The 26,290-nt window shown below is 40.5% G+C and overlaps 1 protein-coding gene across 2 annotated transcripts in view; it reads left to right on the forward strand.

Moving 5' to 3' along the window:
* The first annotated feature begins 3,447 nt into the window (after positions 1–3,447).
* Positions 3,448–26,290, forward strand: part of ARHGAP15 (Rho GTPase activating protein 15) — a 648,004-nt gene continuing 625,161 nt past the window's right edge. Inside the window, exon 1 of one of the 2 annotated variants that reach the window (XM_008143494.3) lies at positions 3,448–3,497. The gene's annotated coding sequence lies outside the window, so the exon portion shown is untranslated. Of the gene's footprint in view, positions 3,498–10,822; positions 10,854–26,290 lie in introns of those variants that run through there. The other variant, XM_054722880.1, reaches the window with a different exon arrangement.

The raw sequence follows: 26,290 nt of genomic DNA on the forward strand, positions 1-26,290 counted from the left end.
TATAACATTCTGACACCCCTGGCAATCAGGAACTCGATTCCTTAGCTTGGGTACGAACCCTAGTAACAGACCTTCTATCAGATACAGCAGATTGGATGCAGAGAAGGAACAGCCATTATAGCGCCAGGGTGGGATGACATATTTGCAAGGATGCCAGATTGCCAATGAAATACAAAAGCAACTCAGACCAGGGATATGGATGGATAACCTGGAACTAGATAGTCATTCTGTCACATTAAGGGTAATAACTGGTTTGGTACTGAGTGGCCACACCACGTAGGTATTTATTGGGTAACCTCAAATGGGACCCAATGGTAGTATGGCACAAGTCTTTGGCTGTGGCTTCCACCAGGATAGTTGGGCCTCTACACCCTGGGTTTTCTCTGGACACAGGAGAACCTGCCCAAGACAACAAAAATTGCCCACCTTCCTCTCCTTAAAGCTAAGTGGGCACATTCTGTTTCCCCCAGTTCAATCATTTGGCCATTGTATTTGCTCCCTTCATTAGCCTGGAGGACATTATAGCACACATAAAGCTCTTGCTAAATTCACCAACAAGCTTAAATGATTGCCAGCAAAGCCTGTCCTTACTAGACACTAAAACGTCTCTATGAGAAAATCTGTCCTCCAAAATAAGATGGCCTTGGACATTATTACTGCTTCACAAGGAGGCACCTGTGACATAATCCAAACAGAATGTCTGATGAGCTGCGAATGCGTTTTTCTTTATTAAATCACATAAAAACACACTGAATATCCCGAGCAATCTGACATCCAGCCCAAGAGACTTAATAAATCAATGGTTTGAAACATGGGGCTTTTTGTAAAAAAAAAAAATAAAAAAATTGTTGCTTATTTTACAAATAGTTAACCTATGTTTTCTCTTGCATGTGCCCATAGTTTTTGCTGTGATATCTGCCTCCAATGTAGTCAGATAGCTGCCAAACTAGCAACCTCCCTGCTAACAAAATCCCTGTTGCCCTGGCCTGTTTGGCTCAGTGGATGGAGCGTTGGCCTGCGGACTGAAGGGTCCTGGGTTCAATTCCGGTCAGGGGCACAATCCCAGGTTGCGGTTCGGTCTGGGCAGCAGCGGAAGGGCATGCAGGAGGCAGCCAATCAATGATTCTCTCTCATCATTGATGTTTCTCTCTCTCTCCCTCTTCCTTCCCCTCTGAAATCAATAAAAATATATTTAAAAAACACACAAACCCTTGTTGACAGCCCAGGGCACAGAGGCAGGCATATATGTGTCCTAACAGCGGGTCATCATCAAGCAGTCCTGACCACCGGGTGACCCAAGACCTGGACCTGGGCAATCAGAGGCTCCTCACCCACTCCGCTTCCCAGGAATGTACCACTCTGCCCGCCGTAGCCACAGGGGGAGTCACGGCCAAGGACACAGCCTCGCGAGACCATCTGCAGCCTCGCGAGACCAGAATACAGGACTGAACCCAGGTAAGGCCTCTACACAGAAACTTTTAAGGTTCTAGAACGCAGGTGCAGAGATAAACTTGTCCTTTGCCCCCCAAGATAAGCCTCGTGTGTAAGTTCTCCCGCTTTAGTAAAAACCGCCGCCTACCAACCTGGACGTGGCCTCGCTCTTTCCTTCATCGCTCCTTGCCCTCGCTCTGAGCATGGAGGCCACTTTCACATTTTCCCTGGGAAGCTCCCAAATTTGGGAACCAAAAATATTATTTCAAAAGGTAGTATTTTTGTATTTTATTTGTATGCTCCATTTTGTGGCCTAATAACTGGAACCCCAGTTATTTAAGTGACTTGGCCAAGGTCAAATAAATATCAGCGTCGGAACTGAGGCCTGGATTCTGATTTGCTCACTTCCAATGCCCTGCGCTGCCCCCTTTCTTCTCAGGGTCAGAGGAACACTGAGTGCAGACCTTCAGAGCGCTAACATTTGCACAGGCGCATCCTGGAACGGCGTCGACAGTGAGTTCCAGGGTCAATCCGAAGTACGATTTTGGAAAGGAGAGGCCAAGCGAAACGAGATTAGCTTGCAGGGACAATGTCATCCTTCACTTGGGCCACACCTACCAAATATATATTTTTTAAATATATTTTATTGATTTTTTTACAGAGAGGAAGGGCGAGGGATAGAGAGTTAGAAACATCGTTGAGAGAGAAACATCCATCAGCCGCCTCCTGCACACCCCCACTGGGGATGTGCCCGCAACCAAGGTACATGCCCTTGACCGGAATCGAACCTGGGACCCTTCATTCCGCAGGCCGACGCTCTATCCACTGAGCCAAACCAGTTAGGGCCCAAATATATTTTTAAAGATTGTCTTTATGTGTGCCAAAGATACCAAACCACCGAGTGTTATTGTACAGATTCTAGTCCAATTTATCTGTGTGTCAAAAGATTGTGATTTAATGTCCTCCTATATTTGGAAGGGAAACTTTTCCGTTTGTGAATGTCTTGGGAATCTCACCAAACCAGCTAAGCCTGGACATCCAGGAGCTTATTTCTTGAACGCCATGGTTCAATAAAGATGCATACCCTACCATTATTGTTGCGACGCCCACCCTCCCCCCCAAACAACAACAACAACAACAACAACAAAAGATATGTCTTGGATTGGTTGACGCAGGTGGGCACAGAGCAGCATGCCAGAAATGATGCCCTTTGGATCATCTTCTTAAGGCGGGCCACACAAAGAATCGTTCAGCTAGCTTGACCAAACGCTCTTCAGCAGATTTCAGAACTGCTTAGGAAGCTGCCAGAGAGGACACACCAATGCGGGAGCCACAGCCAGAGCCAGTGCCACGCGCAGCCTGTGCTGGAGCAGTGGCCTCCTTCCCCCGCCCCGGATGGCAGCGTGGCCCGGGCTGTGTTCTCTGAAGTTCTAATGCAACCTGTGCAACCCCATGACCTTATTAACTGGAGCACCTCTGTGGGTCCACCCGTGAGCGAGGCAGGTTCCCCAGGTCTGTGAATTGCGAGTGGCTTCTTGGCTTCTCAATCAATAGGCAGAGCTTCTGACAGCAAGTGAGAATGCTCAAGCCAACTGTGGGGAGTAAAGGCTTAGGTCTGAAGCCCTTGCTCGAAGCCAGAGAAAGAGGAAGTTCCCTGAGTGCTTAGCAGCCGGCTCCTCCCCCTGCCAAATTTTTAACTACACATTTCCCCCATTAAATCAGAATTGGTGATAACCTGTATAAATGTGTAGTGTTTGAAAATTGAAAATGGTATTGAAAAATAGCGATATTGTTGACTATACAAGGCAATGTCTTCAAATCGAGTAATGATGCGATGTGTGTGGTTAACCGTAACTACGCAGGAAGTGGTTTCATTTAAAAGTTTTTGTGCTCACCCCCACCCCCTCCTTTTTTTTTTTTTCTTCTTCAGTTCTGAAATTAAACAGCATCCAGCATAGGCCTACTCTTACGACATGTGACTTCACTGTTTTCCGTTTTTGCTGAAAGAGTCATTAACAGTAACAAGTTGATGGCAGTTTCAATAAACAAGTCATCACGGAGAAAAGGTAAGTGAGTTTTAACTTTATATTGAACATGAAATTTAAACTGGAAAACATTGGACAGATTATCCTAAGCTTTGGTGTGAACATATAAACATTTCTACAAAAATGTGATGTTTTCGCCTGTGATTGAAACATAAGTTTGTTTCCTTTGGTTGCAGGCAAGAATATTCTTTTCATATTTGCAGCTGTCAAATTCTCAACTTCTTTATTGAGATATTATACTCAGATCCTTTACGCAGATTTCATAGTAAAATACTGAAGACAAAATAAGGCATATTTTTAGTTTGAAAGTGCTTTTAAAAATAACTTCTAGAGAAAATGCAAAACTTTGCATTTTTAACTGGTTTTATAAAAATATGTACTATTTGAGGTCCAGCAAATGAAAGAAAAAAGGCATTTTAACAATAAGAATTAACATCTGGATTGCAATGTGAGAGATACTGTAAAGTGCTGTAATAAAGTTAGCACTAGAAACCCTTGAAAAGGTGTAGGTCATTAAATGAGTAGTTTATTAAATAGCTATTAAAAAGCAGCAAAGTTTAAAATGCAATAGAAAGCTCAGTACTGTGACATTTGGATGTATTTTTTTTTCCTAAATTTTACTCAAGATATAAGTGAAATGAGCGCAAGTTTATTTCATAAGCAAAACTGTATGTTTAAAACAGAAGTCACAGCTGACTTCACCAAAGGTTACTTCTGGGGAAAGAGGCAAATTAGCGATATACTTTTGTTATTTATATAATTATATAATTTTCCTTCCTTGAGATTTTCCAAAATAAAAACTCTAGTAATAAAAAAGGTTTTCTTAATCATAAATTGACAAGAATTTTTATAATGACTTCTTGCTTTTATAGAATGTCTGTGTGTGCTGTAACATATGTACAGAAAATATGAAAGTGTTGCTAATCTCAGAGACAAATACCTAAAATAAATCTGACTGTAGATTTTTGAAAGAATTTTAATAAAAGCCCCTGATATGATCCACTCTTTTCTAATATTATTTTTATTGTGCTGTTGGATGGGGGAAGTGATGACCCCCACAACACCTATATTTTTGTGTTATTAAAAATGGTTACAGGGTTGATAAGTGACAACAATTTTCTTTTCTTGTCTTCTATTGAAAGACATATATAAATGTGCTTTTTTTTTAATATGGTCAAGTTAGCAGGAAATTATTAGGCATACTAGTACACTCCATTTTAAGACCTTTTCAATTGTCAATACTGAAGCTTGCTACTTGTTCACTTAAAATTATCACAAAAAAACAGATTAAGACTTGGTGTTCAATACATTTTTTATTGTTAGAATGTAAAAAGACCTTGGTAATATGCATTTGCTTTGATATAGTGATTAGCTTTTTAATTTGTTGCATTACCTCACAATGGAAAACATTATTTAAATCTGCCTTCAATATTGTGGTTCTGACCCTCTGTATCTATAGAAGCTGTGTAATTCAGATAGTTTGGGTTGATATGTTATTAGTTTATTTCATTTTATTATAAAAGAACATTGCATGAATAAACATATGTAGTACTTACACATTAGAACAAAATGAATATCCATATAAGCGTTTGGTACTGAACAAAAAAGGCCAGTATAGTTTTTTAGACTATGTAATACTTTAAAAGCCAAATTCTCTATAAAACAATGGTTTCTTGCAGAAACAATTAAAATAAAAACATTTTATGGGATATATGTAAATTAAGAATTAATTAAACATAGCTTAGCATTCTAAAGCATAAAGAACAACAAGTAGTGCTTATAGACATGTAAACTAAAACACACTCAGAATTGCTTGTAAAACAGGTAATGTATAATCTCTTGAATATACAGACCAAGTCTTAAGAAGCAATTCCAACTGAGTTATTGTAGGTTACTATACCTTGATACATTTTAAGTGAATAAATAAGAAACACATTTTGGTGAAATAATAGCAATGCAGAGGATCTCATTTGGAGAGCTAGTTTAAAACTGATTTATTAAAAGAATATCATTCTTTTCCACTTGGGGCCAGCACTCAGCAATAATCAGAAAGAAAACATGCTTTCATTGATATTCCTCCTCTTCTTTTTTAAGGGTCTGTTCTGGAGTGGCCTACTCTATCCCTAATTTAGAATACCCCAGCCTTGGTACCCAGAGGGAAAGGCCTCACTTTGCTCATTCCATCCCACTCCCATTGTCCTTCAAAATCTACTCATCCTATTTCTCAGCATTGAGAGCATCTGATAAAAGTTGTCCATGCTCACAGGAAAAGGTCACAGCAATTTGTTTCTCTATTTTTTAGCCAGGCCATCCTCCTAGTAGAATTCTACTATGGTCTCCCAGCAGACAGGATCCACAGAACAGCTAAATGTTGAGGACTTCCGTCTCAAGTGAGGCAAATGGGAAGATATATTTTATGGCAGAAAGTGTGTTTTGTTACTCATTGGTCCTGCATGTGGTATTTAAGCACAGAATTCCTAAGACTGTCCTATATAAAGGGTCCATCAAAGAGATGTGCCCATTGCTCTAAGGTATTCCTGAAAAGACTTACATATTTCTTATGGTAGATGAAAATTACATGTATTATATCTTCAGATAGTTTTGGTATTCCCATAAACTTGGAAAATATTTAACATAATCAATTGATTTATATATTTTTTAAACATCATTTATCATCCTAAATTTAACCCCTTGAGTAACAGAAGCATATATATAACAAAATAATTGTTATATAGCTGGACATTAAAATGTACTTGTGTCCTGCCTCTATTCCCAGTCAGGACACATACCTGGGTTACGGGTTCCATCCCAGGTTGGAGAGCATACAGAGGGCAACCAATCAATGTTTTTCTCTTACATCGATGTTTCTCTCCCCACAACTTTCTCTCTCCCTCTCTCCTTCCCTTGCTCTCTCTAAGCATGCCCTAGAGTGAGGGCTAAAAATAAATAAATAAATGTACTTATAAATATTCTAAATTTCAGTTTATAGTAAACTTTCATTTATAAAGGGTTAAAAATGAGTTAAAATTAGCCGACATAATAGAGATAGGCAATCATTTATATAATTAAAATTTCCAAGGAGAGCGAAGTCAGGCATGGCTGAATCCAGGAGATCACACATAAATATCAAGATTTGTTCTTATTTTCTTTTTTCTATAAGCAGTTTCTTGCAGAAACTCACACTTAAATGACAAGAAAGCTTTAGGTTTACATCGACCCTTTCAGCAAACTCTGTTGCAAATTAATGCCTTTCCTCTAACACAACAAAGGATTGATATCTATTTGGACTGAATTGTATCACATGACCATAGCTGAACAGATCTTTGACTCATGCACAGACACCCTGAGTGACCCTGAGTGACCAGGCCTAGATCACAGGCCCACTCATGCATTGAGGAGCCACCTGCTCCTGCAACACATGTTCTCTTAGCTGAAAAGAAGAGCTTCCACACAACAGAAATGAAAATGCTTTCCCCAGAAGAAAGGTGGTTTCATTACTTGTAGGGAAAAGCACAGAACTCCACAACACAGCCACATGTAGTCACATTTAGAAGCATTACTTACTCAAATTGTCCAAACTTTGTCATCAGAATGAAATACAGTGTCAGTTTACAGGTAAGTTTGAATGAAACAAGTGTTTCAATTAAACTGAAATAAAAATATTTTTAACCACCTACTCCATGTATGAACCCCTCCCCACAATATTTGTCATCTAAAACTTATAATCTAGTATGATTACTATTTTAATAATTATGGTGCAAATAAACATTTCTACATACCATAAAAAGATACAAGAAATATTCTATCAGGGCTCAGAAATTCATCTAACATTTTTGTATTCTTGTTATGTCAGCCAGTAAACCAGAGAATTTTTCAGGTGTTGCTTCATTTGATCATATCCTACCAGAAAAATTAGGACAGTTTTGGGGAAAACATTTGGAGTAGTTTTCAGACAAAGCTAAGACTTGGGAGATGAGAAACATTCCAAGTGACAGGAAAAGAATGTGTCAAGGCACAAAAACATGGAGAAATATCAGAAAATTTCTGAGGAAGAATTAGTTGTCTAGTTTTGTTAGCTAGAAGAATAGATAATGGTAGGAGGTAAGGTCAGAAACATAGTTTGAGATCCTAATAGAGTGGACTTGCTGAACAGATTATGACTAAGGATTGTAAATAACAATAAGGTTGTTGAGCATGGAAAATACCTAATTGGATATCCACATTTTGCTTCTCAATGGGTTATTTAGCATCAGGATTTATTTGCTTCTTCCATATACCTCACTGTTGGTGACAAATGCTTCAGGGAAGTTTATAGAAATGGTTGCAGTCACTGGAGAGAGGTATTCCTCGAAGATCAGGTGCTAGCGCATCTCCCCAAATGCCTTGAGGTTCTTAAAAAGGCTGCAATCATCTTTTTTTTTTTTTCTTTTCATTTTATGAAAGTCATTTTTATATGTATGTTTTGTTTATTTTTAGTTTGGGAATAGGTGATAGATACAGTGAGGTCGTTCGAAATAAAAATAAAACAAATAATAAAACTTTTAGAGAAAAATTTTCTCACATTCTAATTTTTATATACCACCATTCATCCCCAACTTAACCAAACAGGCAGCTAGCTGCATTATTTTTAAATCCTCATCTGAGGATCTGTTTTCATTGATTTTAGAGAAAGAGGAAGGGAAAAGGGGAGAGAAACATCGATGTGAGAGAGAAACATTGATTGGCTGCCTCCTGTACAACCCCAACCCTGAACTGAACCTGCAACTTTTTGGTGCAGAGGATGAGGCTCCAACCACCTGAGCCACCCAGCCAGGGCGCCAACCACATGTTTAAACTCTTCGTATTTTCTACATACACACATGTCTTCATTTATTAAATTTAAAGGTAACATACTATGCATACTTTGCTTTTTTTCATTTAGTAATACCTTGGAAATATTTCCATACTAAAAATAAAAAACCCTATGTAATTCTCTCATTTTTTACAGCTGTTCAGTACGCCACTGTGTGGATATATCATGCATAATTTCAGTCTCTTGTTAAAAGTTTCATGGGTGTTTTCAATTTTTTTGCTAATACATGAATGTTTTAATGTAATTGTGAACACTTGAAAATATATCTATGGAATGAATTTCCAGAAATACTATTTATTTAAAAACCAAGAGATAAAATAATTTTGATGGTTATTGCCAAACGCTTCTTCATGTTAGTTGTAACTTTTTGAACTTCCCCCAGCACATAATGAGGATGCTGCTGGAAGCTCCTTAGCTTTCCCAACAGATTGTGTTGCCACACTTTTCAGGTTTTGCCAATCTGTACAAAACTGTATCTCAACAGTTTTATTTGATATTTCTGTTATGATGATTGGGGTTGAGCTTGATTAAAAAAAAAATAAAGTTCTATTTGTCATTCTTGTTAAGAGAACATATACTTTCTCAACTGTGTAATACAGGATCAAAAGCATCAGTGAAGTTCAAGCCTTAGAATGAGATGTTAAAGGAAGTAAGGAATTGGGGCTAGCATATGTAAAATACACTTTGTGTAAAGCTTGAAATAGGCAGTCGCCAAAAAAATGGGATCCTATCTAATAATAGAGTAGTATGCAAATTAACCGTACCTCCGTGACAAAAATGGCGGCCCCCATAGCCACAAGATGTCGGCGACCAGTACGCTCAGCCCCGCCGGAGTTCCCCAGTCCCAGGGAGGGCTGCCGCAGAGAGCCGGGCAGCCCGGGTGTCCGGCTGGGAGGTGCCGGGGACCCCATGCTACCATCCCCTCCCAGAAGCAGCCCCCGGTGTCAGGCTGGGAGGCGTCTGTACCCCACGCCGCCATCGCCTCCCGGAGGCCGCCCGGGGTGTCCGGCTGGGAGGCTTCCGCCCCCCACGCCGCCATCGCCTCCTGGAGGCCGCCCGGGGTGTCCAGCTGGGAGGCGTCCACACCCCCATGCCGCCTTCCCCTCCCGGAGGCAGCCCGGGGTGTCCGGCTGGGAGGTGTCCGCGCCCCCACGCCGCCAACCCCTCCCGGAGGCAGCCCAGGGTGTCCGGCTGGGAGGCTTCCGCCCCCCCCCCTCACGCCGCCAACCCCTCCCGGAGGCCGCCCGGGGTGTCCGGCTGGGAGGCGTCCGCGCCCCCACGCCGCCAACCCCTCCCGGAGGCCGCCCGGGGTGTCCGGCTGGGAGGCGCCCAGGACCCCACACTGCCATCCCCTCCTGGAGGCAGCCCGGGGTGTCTGGCTGGGAGGCGTCCCGACCCCACGCCTCCAACGCCTCCCAGAGGCAGCCCGGGGTGTCCGGCTGGGAGGCATCCGCGCCCCCAAGCCGCCAACCCCTCCCGAAGGCAGCCCGGGGTGTCCGGCTGGGAGGCGTCAGCGCCCCCAAGCCGCCAACCCCTCCCGGAGGCAGCCCGGGGTGTCCGGCTAGGAGGCGTCCGCGCCCCCACGCCACCAACCCCTCCCGGAGGCAGCCCGGGGTGTCCGGCTGGGAGGCGTCCGCGCCCCCACGCCGCCAACCCCTCCCGGAGGCAGCCCGGGGTGTCTGGATAGGAGGCGCCCAGGACCCCACACTGCCATCCCCTCCTGGAGGCAGCCCGGGGTGTCTGGCTGGGAGGCGTCCCGACCCCACGCCTCCAACGCCTCCCAGAGGCAGCCCGGGGTGTCCGGCTGGGAGGCGTCCGCGCCACCACGCTGCCAACCCCTCCCGGAGGCCGCCCGGGGTGTCCGGATGGGAGGCGTCCGCGCCCCCACGCCACCAACGCCTCCCAGAGGCAGCCCGGGGTGTCTGGATAGGAGGCGCCCAGGACCCCACACTGCCATCCCCTCCTGGAGGCAACACGGGGTGTCTGGATAGGAGGCGCCCAGGACCCCACACTGCCATCCCCTCCCAGAGGCACCCTGGGGTGTCTGGATGGGAGGCGCCCTCAATCCCACGCCGCCAACCCCTCCCAGAGGCAGCCCTAGGTGTCTGGCTGGGAGGCACCCGCGCCCCCCAGGGAGCGAGTCAAGTACTGATGATTCTACCAAAGGAAAAGTTTAGAGAAAGAGAGGATAGAAAAGGAATAGAAGGAGAAAAGTAAGAAAGGACAAAAGATGAAACATCAAGAAAAAGAAAGAGAAGAAAAAAAGGAAGAAACAACCACAGGATATCACCTTTCCAAGTCTCATGAAATTCCTGTTTAAGGAGTTTATTTTATGACTCTTTTAGTTTGGGTTTACATTTTTACTGTTTTGTCAAGACCACAGCAGGTACACTGTCCAATATGTTTTTTTTAAATAAATTCTATTGATTTTTTACAGAGAGGAAGGGAAAAGGATAGAGGCTAGAAACATCTATGAGAGAGAAACATCGATCAGCTGCCTTCTGCAGTATGTGCCCCCAACCAAGGTACATGCCCTTGACCAGAATCGAACCCGGGACCCTGAGTCTGCAGGCCGACACTCCATCCACTGAGCCAAACCAGTTAGAGCTGTCCAATATGTTAAAGAAAAAACCCTTTCTAATAAAGAGAGAATATGCAGGGGAGGGCATTTGGGGGTGACCGGGCTGTCAGGGGAGAACAGTTAGAGATGATCTGGCTGGCAGGGGAGCAGTTAGGCGTCGATCAGGCTGGCAGGGGAGTGGTTAGGGCAGTGATGGCGAACCTATGACACGCGTGTCAGCACTGACACACGTAGCCATTTCTGATGACACGGGGCAGCCGAGGATGAAACATTTGCTGCTCCTGAGGATAAAACATTTGCGACTAGAGTCTTGGAGTTAGTTTTTTCCTCAAAGTGACACACTACCCGAGTTATGCTCAGTTTTTTGGCGAAGTTTGACACACTAAGCTCTAAAGGTTGCCCATCACTGGGTTAGAGGGTGATCAGGCTGGCAGGCAGAGTGGTTAGGGCAATCAGGCAGGCAGGCGAGCCCTTGGGAGCCAGCAGTCCCGGATTGTGAAAGGGATGTCTGACTGCCTCTTTAGGCCCGACAGGGATCCCAGATTGGAGACTGTGCAGGTTGGGCTGAGGGACACCCTCCCCCAGTGCACGAATTTCGTGCACCGGGCCTCTAGTGTAATATAAATGTTTAAAGGAAGGAGAGGAGAAAAGGAATACAAATAAATAATATGAAGAAAAATATTCAGAAACCCAACAAGGTCTCAGAGGACACTCAGACAGATGGGTGTAAATCACTAGCTCAAGTAGATAAATTGACCTGAAACAGAAGGAAGAGCACTCGAGTGAGTGTATATGCAGATGAATTGGATATAGATAAGATGAAATAAGGAGAGGAAGTTGAGGGAATACATGCTTCATTTTTTTTCTCCTCCTCTGATATGGTAGGGAAGCTCATCTGATGAGAGGGAGTACTTACAAGATGCCAAAGAATAGGCTGAATAACTTATTTTAAAATATTGGTCTTGTCAGAAACACACAATAAGTACAATTGTGGATTTTAAAATTGATTTTTCTCTTTTTTGTGGCATCAGCCCAGTTCAATTCAACTCCATAAATAATTTTGAGCAACTAAGTAGACTGTGTTGTGCTAGAAATTATCAGGGACACAAAGAATCAATGTGCTCTTTAGCCATTGAAAATTTCGTAGTTTCACAAACACAGCAATTTAAATATAAATTTATATGTATAAATACAATGCCATAGAAATAGTACAGAATATGTTATTTCAGAGTCTTAATGGTTTCGCTTTCTCAAGTCCCATGGCTATTTATATGTCTTTATATTATCCACCAGAGGCCTGATGCACAATATTCGTGCAAGAGTAGGCCTTCCTTCCCCCAGCTGCCTGCACCGGCTTCCCTCCGGCACCTGGGCCTGGAGCTTCCCTCCCAGCCCCTGCTTTGTCCGACCTAATTAGCATATTATGCATTAATTATTATAGATTATTTGAGCTGCATTTAATGCAAATGAACACTCTTTGCCCCTTGAGCCTGTCTGTTCATTTAACTTCTGGTATATTTCATTTTTCCCAGTTTTTCTCCAAACTCACTGGATGTTCCTTCTCTGTTTCCTTTACTCACTCTTTCTCATCATCCAACTCTCTCTAAATGTTGGAATGTCCTGCACTCAGTCTTCTGATTTCTACCTTTCCAATCTCAGCTCTTGTCTTCTGTTTATTCCTAGGTGATCTTACTTTGTGCCATGAGTTGAAATACTATCTATATTCCAATTAGATCTCAACACCAAATCTTTTTCTTAGCACTGGAACTATAAGGCAATTGCCTACTCATGGTCTCCAATGGAATCTCTCACAGAGATAGCAAAATGAGTATATTTAAGACTAAGCTCTTAACTACTCCTCATTTGTTCCTGTCCCAACCTGCTTCTTCCCTATTTCCATCCTTCTCATTTAATGGTACCAACATTTATCTATCTTTTAAGGTCAGTAAACTAAGAAGTACCCTCAGTTCCACTATTTCTTCACATTCCTTATCCCAAACCACATCCAAGTCATCAGTTATAAGCAGAGCCTGCAAAATATTGACCATTATTTTAATTTAACGGCTCTTGAAAAGTTAAATCTTTTTTTCCCCCCAGACAAATAGCTCTTTTAATTTTTTTCTTAATTTTGTTTGTTTTTTGGTATTATGACTTTTTCTCAAAAAATGTGCTAAATTAGTACAATAAGTGACATTTTGATGACATCATAATTTTAGATAAAGCCATACTTACAATTCACTTTCTAGTGTCAAGTTAGAGAAAAATCCTAAAAATATGTGGATTAATGTTGATTTGCACATTTTGAATGAACTCAAGAAGATTGAGGAGGTAGTAACTTTCAGAACCTTTCAGTAAGGGTTCTTTTTTTTTTTTTTTTTTTGGCCCTAAAAGTGTTTTTCTGTGTTGTAATTTATTAAGTATGCTCTGAGAAAAAGAAAACTGTAGTCTCACAATCATTAAAAATTTTGGTGAAGAAAATAATTCAGGAAAAAAGGGAAATATGATAATTTAAAAAATATTATATCTTACATACATTTTTTCCAAATTGTTGATTTTTACATAAACTACATAAACCCATTTTTATCTATTCATATATTTATATATTTATAAATGATAATTGTATATATTCAACTCTTATTTAACAGAATAGAGGCCGGTGCACAAAATTCATGCATGGGGGGAGGGGTCTCCTCTTCCCAGCCTATACCCTCTCCAATCTGGGACCCCTCGGGGGATGTTGGACATCCCTCTTACAATCCAGGACTGCTGGCTCCTAACTGCTCACCTACCTGCCTGCCTGATTGCCCCTAACTTCCCCCCCTTGCCAGCCTGGTTGCCCCTTACTGTCCCCCCTGCTGGCCTGGTCACTCCCAACTGCCCCCCTCTGCTGGCCTGGTTGCCCCTCAATGGCCCACCTGCAGCCTAGTTGCCCCCATCTGCCCCCCCTGCTGGCCTGGTCGCCTCCAACTTCCCCCCCCCCTGCTGGCTTTGTTGCCCTCAACTGTCCCCCCCCTGCCAGCCTGGTTGCCCCCAACTGCCCCCCACTCCGCCAGCCTGGTTGCTCCTCAAGCCCCCCTCTGCTGGCCTGGTCACCACTAACTGCCCTCCCTGCCAACCTGGTTACCCCCAACTGGCCCCCCTGCTGGCCTGGTTGCCCCCAACTGCCCCCCACCAGCTTGGTTGCTCCTCACGGCCCCCCCTGCCAGCCTGGTTGCCCCTCACTGTCCCCCTCGGCTGGCCTGGTCACCCCTCACTGCCCCCCCTGCAGGCCGGGTTGCCACCAACTGTGCCCCCTGCCGGCCTTGTCGCCCCTCACTAACCCTCCTGCTGGCCTGGCCACCCCATGCAGTCTGCTACTCAGTTGTTTGGTCATCCCTCACTAACCCTCCTGCTGGCCTGGTCGCCCCATGCAGCCTGTTCGGTCATCCGTTTGGTTGTTTTGGATGTGATGGCCCCTGGCTCTTCATATATATATATATATATAGATTTCTCTAAATGTCCTAATTAAATCACTTCTACCCATGTTACTGTATAATTATCCTGATTTGTTTCCCTGCTTCTACTTTTCATATAACATTCATTCTTCAAGGAGTAACCAGAGTGGCCTTCTCAATACTTAAATTATATAACTCTTCTACTAAACCATTCCAAATACCTTTCCATTGTACATCAAATTCATTCAATGTTCTTTTATTATTTGAAAGCCCTCTCTACCTCATTACTCTGTTTTTGTTTTCTTAAATTGTCTTTTGGATATGGGGAATTATATTTATTTTGTTACATTGCGTGGCGGCTATCTTTACACAGACTGGATGGTCTGTGAGAGTATTTACCTTGTTTGTCTTTTTACAACTGAATAACTAGAACCTAGAACAATGGTAGGTATACATATAATAAACACACAATGAATATTTGATTAGTGATAGAATAAACAGTACAAAGTTGACTAGCTATAGAATCAGGGAAAATTTTATGGACGTTTGTGATTTCTCCTGGGTATGAAAAATAGGGGAAGTTTAGGGGAAGGAGAGCTAGAAACATATTTCAAACAAATCACACTTTATGGGTACATTTTGAGTTACCTGACAGTGGTGAAAGTTGGATTAGAACCTTGGATCCATTATATACTGTGGTGCCTTTCTGAAACTCAGGACAGGTGACACATCATCCACACCAACCACCTCTAACTATTGCAATTTTAAGCTATTTTGCTAAAACCCTGGTATTAAATTTTAATCATTTTATGTTTGTTTTTGATTCATTTTCTAAAACCTTAGAGAAATGTTTGTTCTAATCTCTACTGATGTAATGCCAAGCTAGGAGTCAAAATGAGAGGTTTTTAGAAGAGTTAGGAAAGGTAGACTGCTCACGAAACTAGGTGCTGAGTCAAGGGAAATTTTTCTTTCTGTTAATTTATTTTTCTGCTTTAGTTAGTTTCATATTAGAATTTTAAGGGCTAGAAACTGAGTAGTAAAGTCCATATTCATTTTTATGATAAGTGTACTGGGAACCCAAGTAATATGAACCTCCATATAATATCATCTACTTGTATCTTGATGTTTCTCTTAAAGGAAGTGGAATTTAGGAGTGAACATGAGTGTTGGATATCCCAGTAGTGTCTCCAACACCGTGGTAGGTACTATGGTGTTATAAAAAATAGACAATATTCCCTTATTTGCAAGATATTTACGATAGTATGAGACATTCATCAATATAAATTATTAGAGTGGGATTATTAATAATACTAATCAAAACTATGATTATGCTATTATGTATAATGTATTTATGTATCAGATGTTTGTGATATTATTTGATATTCATAAAAATCATGTGAGGGAGCCCTGGCTGGTGTGGCTTAGTTGGTTGGGTGCCGTCCTGTGCACTGAAGGGTTGCTGGTTGGATTCCTGGTCAGGGCACATGCCTGGGTTGTGGGCTTCATCCCTGGTAGGGGGCATGCAGGAGGCAGCTGATTGATATTTCACTCTCACATCAATGTTTCTTTCTCTCTCTCTCTCCATCCCTCTCCCTTTCTCTAAAAAATCAATGCAAATATATTTTTTTAAACCATGTAAGGGAGAGTCAGTATCTGTTTTGAAGATAAGGAAGGTACGATTGAGTGGTTAAGTATCCAAATTTATATACTACTTAGTTGAGTGTATCATGACTTACAGGGATATCTGGATAATACAAAAAGCATCTTATATTCACAATGCCTCTCTACACATTCTAAGCCTGTTAAGTGACACCAGTTAAGCAATGCTGGACGTCATTATATGTTTCTTAGCATCTGAAAGGGTCTAAAAGGATTCTGCTTTGTTGAATGTCTAAAGCAATGCCATCTGTGGAAAATGGGTTGCTTGTTCATATTAATTACCTCACATACAGGTGATACAAAATATGTGAGGAAAGAAACATTTTTGCCTTAGTTTCATAATGCCAGTACCTTATCTATTTTTCTTTATCTCTTCTGGACGCCATGTCTTCCCACAGTCCTTTAATGTTCAAAATTCCTTCTTAAGCCATGCTGAACATTATGATGTGGCAACTAGCAACAAATGGCTACTCAGCACTTGAAATGTGGCCAGTCTAAATTGAGTTGTAAAGTGAACTCCCACTTTTAAAGATTACTACAAATAAAGAGAATGTAAATTATCTCATTAATATTTTCATATTGATCATGTGCTGAAATTATAAATTTTTTATATATAGGTTAAAATATATTATTAAAGTTAATTTTACGAATTTTATTTTACTCATCTAATGTCGCTACCACAAACTTAAATTACATATGTGACTTACATCATATTTCTAGTGAGTGGCACAGCTCTAGACCATCTTCTCTTTTCCCCAGGCACCTTTGACATTCCTTCCCATTTTTATGCTTTAAATGTAATCTCTCAAATATGATTCTTAAATTTCTATCTGGCCTTGGCTTCTCTTCCAATATTTTTCTTCATTTTAGTTTGTTCCTTGATATATCTATACCTTGATTTCTCAAGTCATCTAAACAAGTAATTTTAGAATCTCTATGGTTTCACTTATTCCATACATACAATCAATTGCCATGTTTTAGGGGAAGCCAGTCCCTCCTCTCTATTTTTACTTATTGTCATAGTTATTTATTTGGTTATCCATTAACCAAATAAATAACTTTATTTAGACTCTGGCAAAGGGGCCTCACTTGCTTCCATACTCCTCTTTCTCATTTTTATTTTGCCTATTTCAGATTTATTTTATGTCTTCAGGTTGATTAATACAAGTAAGAATGTCCATTCTCTATTTTTATTATATTTAGAGTTTTTAAAGTGAGTTCACATACCTTATTTTATTTGATTATTCCAACATGCTAGTGAAATAAACATGAGCTTTTAGTAGATTTAAAGAAGGTAATAACACATGGAGTAATTGAATTGTTTGAGAACATGATGAGAACATATTTCTCCCAAACTTTAGTCCAGAACTTCTTTTATTCCTTATAGAGATAGTAAAGATATTAAGAGCTCAGGCTGGGAAGTCAGAGAAAGCAATGTTCAATCCTGGGCTCCACCACTTGCTAGATATTACATACGTTATGTTGTGCAGTGTACTCCATCTCTCTGAGCTTGATTTTCCTCACCAATAAAATGGGGGAGTTTCATCACAAGATAAAAAGAAAAGTAATGTGTGTAAAACATTTTGTCTACTTTGTGGCATATAATAATTGTTTTAAAATAGGTTAAATGTAGTGTAAATAGTAGCCATAGTAGTTGGTTTATTAGGTTCAATCCATTGATGACCATTTCCCCCCTTGGTATGAAATAAAACTTATGCCAAGATATTTTTGGTTTATTTCAATTGTAAGTATTGTGATATGATTATAGAGCTCATCAAAAGCATTTCTTGCTATTGCTTTCATTTCCCCAATACAGCTGTGTGGGGGCGGATAGTATAGCTGTGTGTGGGAGAAGGAAGAAGGCTCACTCTTTTCTTGTTTGTTTACCAGTTGATATGGAAGCTTTCCTTTGAGCAGCTCAAGATGTGTCCTCACCAAAAATACCCTTTATTTTTGAAGAATTAATATCCATCACACAGTGCAATTAAAAAAGTGGTAGGCAGCCATTGACTCTTGGACACGCAATTAAAACACAGAAAAACTACAGAGACAAGGAGAAAGAGAGAAAGCAAAATGTTCTTCACCCACTTGTACTTTGTATCTAAATTTTGCCTAGGGCAGTAAGGTTCCTGAGGCAGATATGCTAGGATTCTAGCAAAATTATTCTAGAAGGAAAAATAAGAAAGGAAATTGAGAGGTCCAGGATCATTTTTATTTATTTATTTATTTTTTCTCCCTGAGAAAACCTGCTCAGGATTCCATGTATGTAGGTTGAGTGAGTAGACCAATCTCAGTCCTAATTCTGAAAACTATTAGGACATCCACTTAATGCAAGTAATGTGTGGCAGTGGGAAGTGGCTATGGTGCTGCCCTTGGAGAACCAGCTTTGTCCTACAGGTCAAGCCCTTTTGGGTTATAGTTTGGCTTTAAGAAAGTGAGCTGTGGTTTCAGAGTGGGAAGTCGACAAGAAAGGAAAACTAGAGACTAGTCAGTGTCGGGTAGAGCATGACTTGAGGGATGGGGAAGGTGAGATGCAGTGGTTATTCCCTGACCCGAATGCCCTGTATCTCAAGGTCATTTGGCAGCTTTTGATGTAGGGAAGTGGGAAAGAAACATAGGAATCCAGTGACATTTGGGGCTGGAAACCACAACCAGTCTAACATAGTGGCAAACCTGATCTGGTTGGAAATGCTCACCGTCTTGGGGTAATTGGAGGCAGGGGATTTCAGATAGGCACCAAGTACCTGTAATGTTCTATACACAACACAGAGCAACAACACTGATAAATGTAGTGTCTGACTTTAAGGATCCCACAGTCAATTTGAGCAGAAGAGACACACAACTCAAATAGAGAACAGAAAAATCTAGAAGCCAGGATATAATTATCTGCCAAAATAGAAAAGGAACAGTAATGGAGGTCAGAGCAGAAAGGAGGAAAAGGGGAACTTAGTTAGCAATAGCAAAGAGCACAGCACAATCTCCTACTCTTTGTCATTTGAGATCATGTTGAAAACATTATAAGAATATATGAAATAATGTTAATCTTCAATTACCCATTCTAAAACAGTGGAACAAACACAGTCTCTTCTTGGTTTTGTGCTACATTTCTAATATATAATATATATATAATGACATTGATTTAACGTGCAGCAGAATCTCTGCTCAACCCACACATCAGAGGAGCAATGTTCCCAGAGGTGACCGATACCAAGAATCACAGTCACAAATGCCCCCACCAGTCAAGATACCTATGCAAATCAAGTGTGAAGGGAGAGAACTTCTGGACCAGAGAGAACTTGGCCATTTATAGGATGTAGTGGGTGCCCACCTCCAGCTGACAGTTCCCATGCATACCTTGATAAGTTTTTCACACCTTGTGACTTCTCAAGAGAAGACACACAGATTTATACCTTTTTAAAAAGTAAAAATCCTCATTTTCAATGGGAACTCATTCAAAACATTTGAAATCATTGTTCAGGCCCAACAACATATGTCTGTGGGTTGTGTTTGGTTGGCAGTCTGCTGGTTTTCCACCTCTTTTTTTATTTTATGGCTGCTCCTAAGCAAGCAGGAATAGGGTGCAATGATAACTGTTTACACAATACATTCTAATCAAAGGTTAGTGACTGACTAGCACATTAGATTATCCTATGAAAAAGCACCCATTTATAGTTGTGTGGGTGTTTTTTGTTTTTTTTTTTAATTTAGGTCCTTGTTTTGTTTGTCTAACTTTCATGACTGTGTTCATTTTGCTATTTGAAAGAACAAAATTTCTTCTGCTTCCAATTCTCCTCAAAATATTTTTTAACCATGAAAATATATCTCCAAAAGGTTAACTTTTCTAAATCATAGCAAATATAGTAATCTTTAGTTTGCCTGCTATTTTCAAAGCCATGTGATATAAGTTATGGACCAGAGCATCCACACTTGTATGGATGCATGTGGGAAGCTAAAAGGGAGGTTCATATACCTTGGGCGGTGGTAATAATAGAAAGGACAATTTAAATACACATGTATGCATACACAGACAGATGTGAAATTCACAGCCCACAAGATGGGGAAATGTAGCTGGGTGTGGCTGTATAACCCATTTCATCATACATGTTATCTATTAATAGATCAGAATCTCTAAGCCTCAGAAGTAATTTGACAAGGCTATAAGTGAATAAAGGGAGGAGAGTGAGAAAAAAGAATTACTGTTCACTAATGTTTAAACAAAATAGATAATCCTGGTAGCCATTTATAAACTATAAATATTTATGCATTCCCTTTTGAGTTCAATATGCACAAGTCAAAGTCAAATATTTTGCTTTGTGAGGAACCTAAAATAATATAGAACTTTTCTACACTACTACAAATTATAGTAACACTCAATTAACTGGAACCTAGTTAGGCATCTAACCCTCTTTTCTACATCTCAGCTCCTGGGAGAGGACTCCCCCATCTCTCCTTTGAAGAAAGAGAAGTAAAGCACCACTTTTATTATTTTTAAAATATATGTTTTTATTAATTTTATTTTATTGTTAATTTTAATTTATCTTTATTGTAAAAATATTACAGATGTCCCCTTCCCGCCTCCCCCCCCCCCGCCTTTGCTCCCCTTCTCCCTCCTCTGTTGGCTGTGTCCATGGAAAACACCACTTCTTTAAATGAGGAATCTAGTCCCTGAACAACTCAAGGATTGAGGTTCCTGATAATGCAGCTGAAGTGCTTCAAGAGACCAAAAGAAGAGCCTTTAGTTAATCAACCTAGAAAGGAAAGGGTACCTTTTAAGATATACAACATATGTAGCATATCGAAAGATCTTCAAAGAAGGATTGAAAAACTCAGTCTAAAACATTCAATTTAAATTACGTGGTTTGGTAAATAATTTTTCCTATTTTGATATTCTTGGCTTCATAAAAGGAAGCCTCGCTAGCCCCAAACTTCAGATTAAATTTGAATGAACACAACAGTATTTTGTGGAATCTGTTTTGTTCTTACACCAAAGATCCTTTGATGTTCAACAAGGAAGATAACTGTTTGCAAGTGTTTAAATTGACGTTGTTTTACTTACACAAAGTTCATGATATAAACATTAAACAATAACAAAAAAGACCTGTGCTGAAAGTTATACAATAGACCCTTATTGCTTGTCTTATGATCCTTTAGGGTTTTTATTGTATGTAAGAGAATTTATTTTGTAGCAGTAACTAAGCTTGGATGTGTGTTCTGGATTGCTAAACATCATATTTAAATTAATCTTAAATAGATATTCACAGTATTACTTTCATGTACTTCTGTGTCTATGTTTCCATCTCTAAACCTACCTACTCACTAACTACTCTCTTCTCAGTATTCCCAACTATGATCCATACCACTCCTCCCAACCACCAGCATATTCCCAAGTGAAATGTATTCCTAGAAAACTTAATTTGAGCAACAATATAAACAAATATGAATCTAGTAACAATGGGCTCTAAAAACAAAGAGACACTATAGTAATTGGTAACCATTTTATAACAATGCAGATATAAAATTTAAAAATAACTTTATATAATTCTATAGACATGTTTCTCAAGAAAGTTCAGTATGCATCTGAGTCAGCAGGGGTGATGGCCAAGCCTGTAGTTTCTCAGGCCCCTCTTCAGTCTTGCTGAGTGGACATGTCTTTGGAAGGTACAGTGGAACCTGCCTGTTTATGAAGCTCCTTACACTGACCCTTGCACATCACTGCTCTAAGTGTTCTTCTTCCTCACTTCTAGAGCTGTTTGATCATTTTCAATGAAAGAAGAGTTATTTCTGACCTGAAACCGCAGAATAAATCTCAGCTTATTGCAAATAATTTTGAACTATTTCCATTGGGATGGAGTTCTGTGAGTTTGATAATAAATTATAAAAAGTGATAATGGCTTTTGGTCTGCACTTGTGATACAAATATCAAGTGTGTTCCCCTTAATTACAAATTCCAGTACCTCAGCAAGTCATGCCTTCATCCTCAGGCATTTGCTTTGTCCCTGTCTACCACTTTCTCTACTGGCAACCGGGTCATTCATTGCCCCATTCCCTTGGTAGGATTAAAGCCCTACCTCTCTGGGCCAATCTCCTTTGTGGGTAATTGAGCTTCCTCTGAATAATACCAGGCATTCAGAACTGACGCTTAGTAACATACTACCTAGTTGATAACCATCTGTAGATGGGGACTTCTGAGTAATGCTCCTCACAGATTATACAAATACAGGCATTCACACACACACACAAACACACACATACACACACACACACACAACTATTTAAAATGTATTTTCATGCATACATAATTGAGTGGGAGAGAAACTGATTTTTAAATGCATTAAAGGAGACGTTGTGAAATATTTTATTTTAACGTTTTAATGGTATTGCCATTGTCACAACAATGGACTATGACATTACTGTCCCATTCTCAGACATGTCCCTTTGGCACTGAAATCCAACCCAATCAATTCAGAATTTGAAACCATGAGCATTAGGGAAAGATTAATTGGATACAATAACAAACTTGCTAAATAAAACAAATGTCAGCCATATTTGACTACTGTCAGTTACTGACTTCTGTTCATTAATGTTGAGGACTAATTATGCAATATGCAGCTTCTCCATGTTTTAACACGGGCAGGCCACAATAGAGATAAAGTCTAGTGTACCACAATTGATGGGTGATTAGATATTTTTTAAAATATGTTTTTATTGATTTTAGAGAGAGAGGAAGGGAGAGGGAAAGAAAGAAACATCGAGCGATTGCCTCCTGCTCTGTCCCTGATCGGGGATTGAACCTGCAACCTGAGTATGTGCCCTGACTGGGAATCAAACTGGCAACCTTTTGGTGTGCAGGACAATGCTCAGCCAACTGAGCCACACTGGCCAGGGCAATGCCTGATAAATTGAATCTGCTTGATGAAGGGCTTTGTAGCATCCTTTGGGAAATAAATACTATACAACATGAAATCCCAGGAAACAAGCAATTGTAGGTTGAAATGTCTTTTTCACACTTGATACTCTTTTCCCAAAGATCAGTGAATTAGTCCGTCCCAGAGAGTGTGAGACTGCTTGTTTTGCCCGTGTTCCTAATGCAGTGGCTGCTGAGCAGCTTGTTCTGTCGCCCAGTTTTCTCCGTCAGTGACATTTCATCACGCAGTGCCCTAAGATAGTCACCCTGCTTTCCCTTAATTGATACTTGTACGCAAGAGGCGGAAAATGGCTCAGCATTTCTTGCTAGATTAGGTCAAAACTGACAGAGGAAACAGAGAAGATTGCATTACTTATGCCCCTTATGGTTCTCCTGGGTATCCAAGGAGATTGGCATTTCATAAAATGTCTTATGCTGCCTACACATAATTACAATGGCACAGACATTGTGTTCCTATTTGCTTTTTAATCTTGACTTCTTAGCTGATCATCAGAGGGAAATTCAGAAGCAGTTCCACTCATCTAATTTTATTTTTTCTCCTATGCCCTTAATCAATGCATTGCACCCTTGGACCTCTCATCTTTAAATGCTTCATTTGTCATTCCCGTGAAATCTTTACCTTTCTCTTCAATTGCTTGGTAACCAGAAGCATTAAACATACACCTGGAAGTTCAAAGTAAAGTTTCTAAAGTTCTAGAGAACTCCCCCCACCCCCGCCCCGATACCTGGGTGTCCTTATCAAATAGATGCTGTGAATTTGATTCTGATTTAAAGTTAACTAAGAAGAATCCATGATAATGCCATTGCTTACTGTGTACTTTTAAGTGTCTAGGGATCCATTCTTTTTTTTTTTTTTTAAGAGAGAGAGAGAAAGAGAGAGAGAGAGAGAGAAGAGAGAGAGAGAAACATTGATTGGTTGCCTCTCATACGCACCTTGTCCAGGCATTGGGCCAGCAACATGGGTATGTGCCCTGATAGGGAATCGAACCCACAACCCTTCAGTGCATGGGATGATGCTCCAACCAACTGAGCCACATCAGCCAGGGCTGGGGATCCATTCTTTTGGGTCTCTTTTCACTGCCTTTTGAGATGGAATTATGCCTTAAATAAAGTCATCAATGTTCCTCAGGATCTATAAGAAAAAAACTAAAATATTCAATAGGAATTACAAGGTGCTCCAATCCAGCCCTAATTAACTCTTTCTTCCTAACTTTCCCACCTAATCACACACTCTAACATTTGTTATGGATGTTCACTCCTCTTTCCCTTAAATATTGTGATCTTAGCCTGCACTGCTGTTCATATCCCTTCTCTGCTTTGGAGTCCTATTTATCATACAATGTCAAAGCCAAATGCCACCTTCACCTTGAAGTTGTCCTAAATCCCATTCTCCATTGCACTCTCATCAGACTCCATTGTAGACAAGCATGCTCATGTCTAACTCAACCTCCGGTTTTTAATAATTTTTGAAGAAACTGGGACCTAGCAAGTCTATTCCTCAGAGTTGAGGCTCAATGAAAATTTCAAGTGTAAAATCAGTTGCTTTGCTCTCAAGAGGATGAGTCTAAAAGGCTAAAGGAAATGGCAACGGGATGCCAAGATCTAAGAAAAGATCAAGGTTACCTACTCAATTTTGTCCAGGACTTATTCTACTCAAAAATATATTTTACTTGTCCTTTTCACCACTTAGGATGCTCACATGTAATGACAATAACTGTGTTACAATTTATCTATGTGGTTGACTTGCCAGACTTTGTCAGTAACTGTGGCATATCGCCCAGATTCCCTGATAGAAGTTAAATAAATGCACAGTCTTATTATCACACTTCCTATATATAACACCTGCCCCATGAAAGACAATGTTACCCGATGGGGTGGCTTTGGTCAAATTCCTTTACTGTGATCTTCTTTTTTCATTATATTTGACATTTTTGAAATTGAGTTTTATTGCACTCTCTGGAAGTGGTCTGGGAAATTAGACTTAATAGAGATGTAGAAGCCATAGGGGGAAAAAAATAAGAAAAGGAAAGTGAACTGGAAGGAAACTGAAATTAAAATGTTATTTTGGTAAATGGCTGCTGTGGTGGAGACGACAAACAATTGCAATGCAAGTTAATTACTGACCTGTCAGGAAAGTGTAGCACCAAGGTTGTGCCACACATTACTGGAGCTACCAAGGCCACAAGTCATTTCCACAGGGAAGCAAACAGACAACATAAGATCTTTCCAGGGGTCGGAGTGAATTTCTCAGAGAAGTACTATTTGTCGGTGGAGCTGCCATGAGCTCTTAGCAGACCTGGAGAAACAGCACTTCCCAGATATTCCAGGAAATAAAGGGGGTCATTTCACCACAGAGAGTTCTCCGTGTGCTCAGGCAGCAGTGATGGTAGCTCTTGAAGGTCGGGGTGACCAGACAGCTCACTTGCCACAGAGTGAACACCTGGTTAACATTCATTGAATGGGAATTCCCTGGGGGACATTCAGTGCTGCTTCTGAGATGGATTTCCTTATGAAATCCTCAGTGGTAGTTATGTCAGACAAGCGAGCCCTTCTTTTTGGAGAAAGAATATGATGTACCTAAAGAAATTTGGCTGAAACCGGTTTGGCTCAGTGGATAGAGCGTCGGTCTGCGGACTGAAGGGTCCCAGGTTCGATTCCGGTCAAGGGCATGTACATTGGTTGCGGGCACATCCCCGGTGGGGGGTGTGCAGGAGGCGGCTGGTCGATGTATCTCTCTCATCGATGTTTCTAGCTCTCTATTCCTCTTCCTTTCTCTCTGTGAAAAATCAATAAAATATATTTTTAAAAAAAAAGAAATTTGAAACTCAAGGAAAACATTCTCTATTGTCAGGACAATTAGCTGCTAAATTCTAAGTTCGTGATAAATGCCATTTTTTAAATGAGAAAGAAACAAAGGGATTATTCTAAAATGCAAATATGGCATACTTCATATTTTAAAAAATTCATATGAACCTCCAAATATGTTTAATGTTAGCCTCAGAAAATATGAAATGCATTGCTTTTTTTTTTTGCTTCTCACTGATTATGAAATATCCATAGTTCATGTGGCCCTTAGAAACACTGGCCAACTTGAGTGACACATATTTTTCTTTCATTAAGAAATAAACTTGCTCAAAGACATTTTCCTATGGGTAATGCTTTTCTAGGCTATGTCCACTGGCATTAACTTGTTTCCATAGTTTTCTACTTATATATTCAACAAACATTTATTAAAATCTCAATTGTTTTGTCAAGAAGCACAGGGACATTTATAAATGATTAAATAGTAAGACTTACCTAACATGGCTGTCCTATTACCACTTTAATTCCCTTATCTGTCAGATTTCCTTGGGAATTGTTGTA

Source organism: Eptesicus fuscus, chromosome 11 (assembly GCF_027574615.1).
Source record: "Eptesicus fuscus isolate TK198812 chromosome 11, DD_ASM_mEF_20220401, whole genome shotgun sequence".
Lineage (NCBI taxonomy): Eukaryota > Metazoa > Chordata > Mammalia > Chiroptera > Vespertilionidae > Eptesicus > Eptesicus fuscus.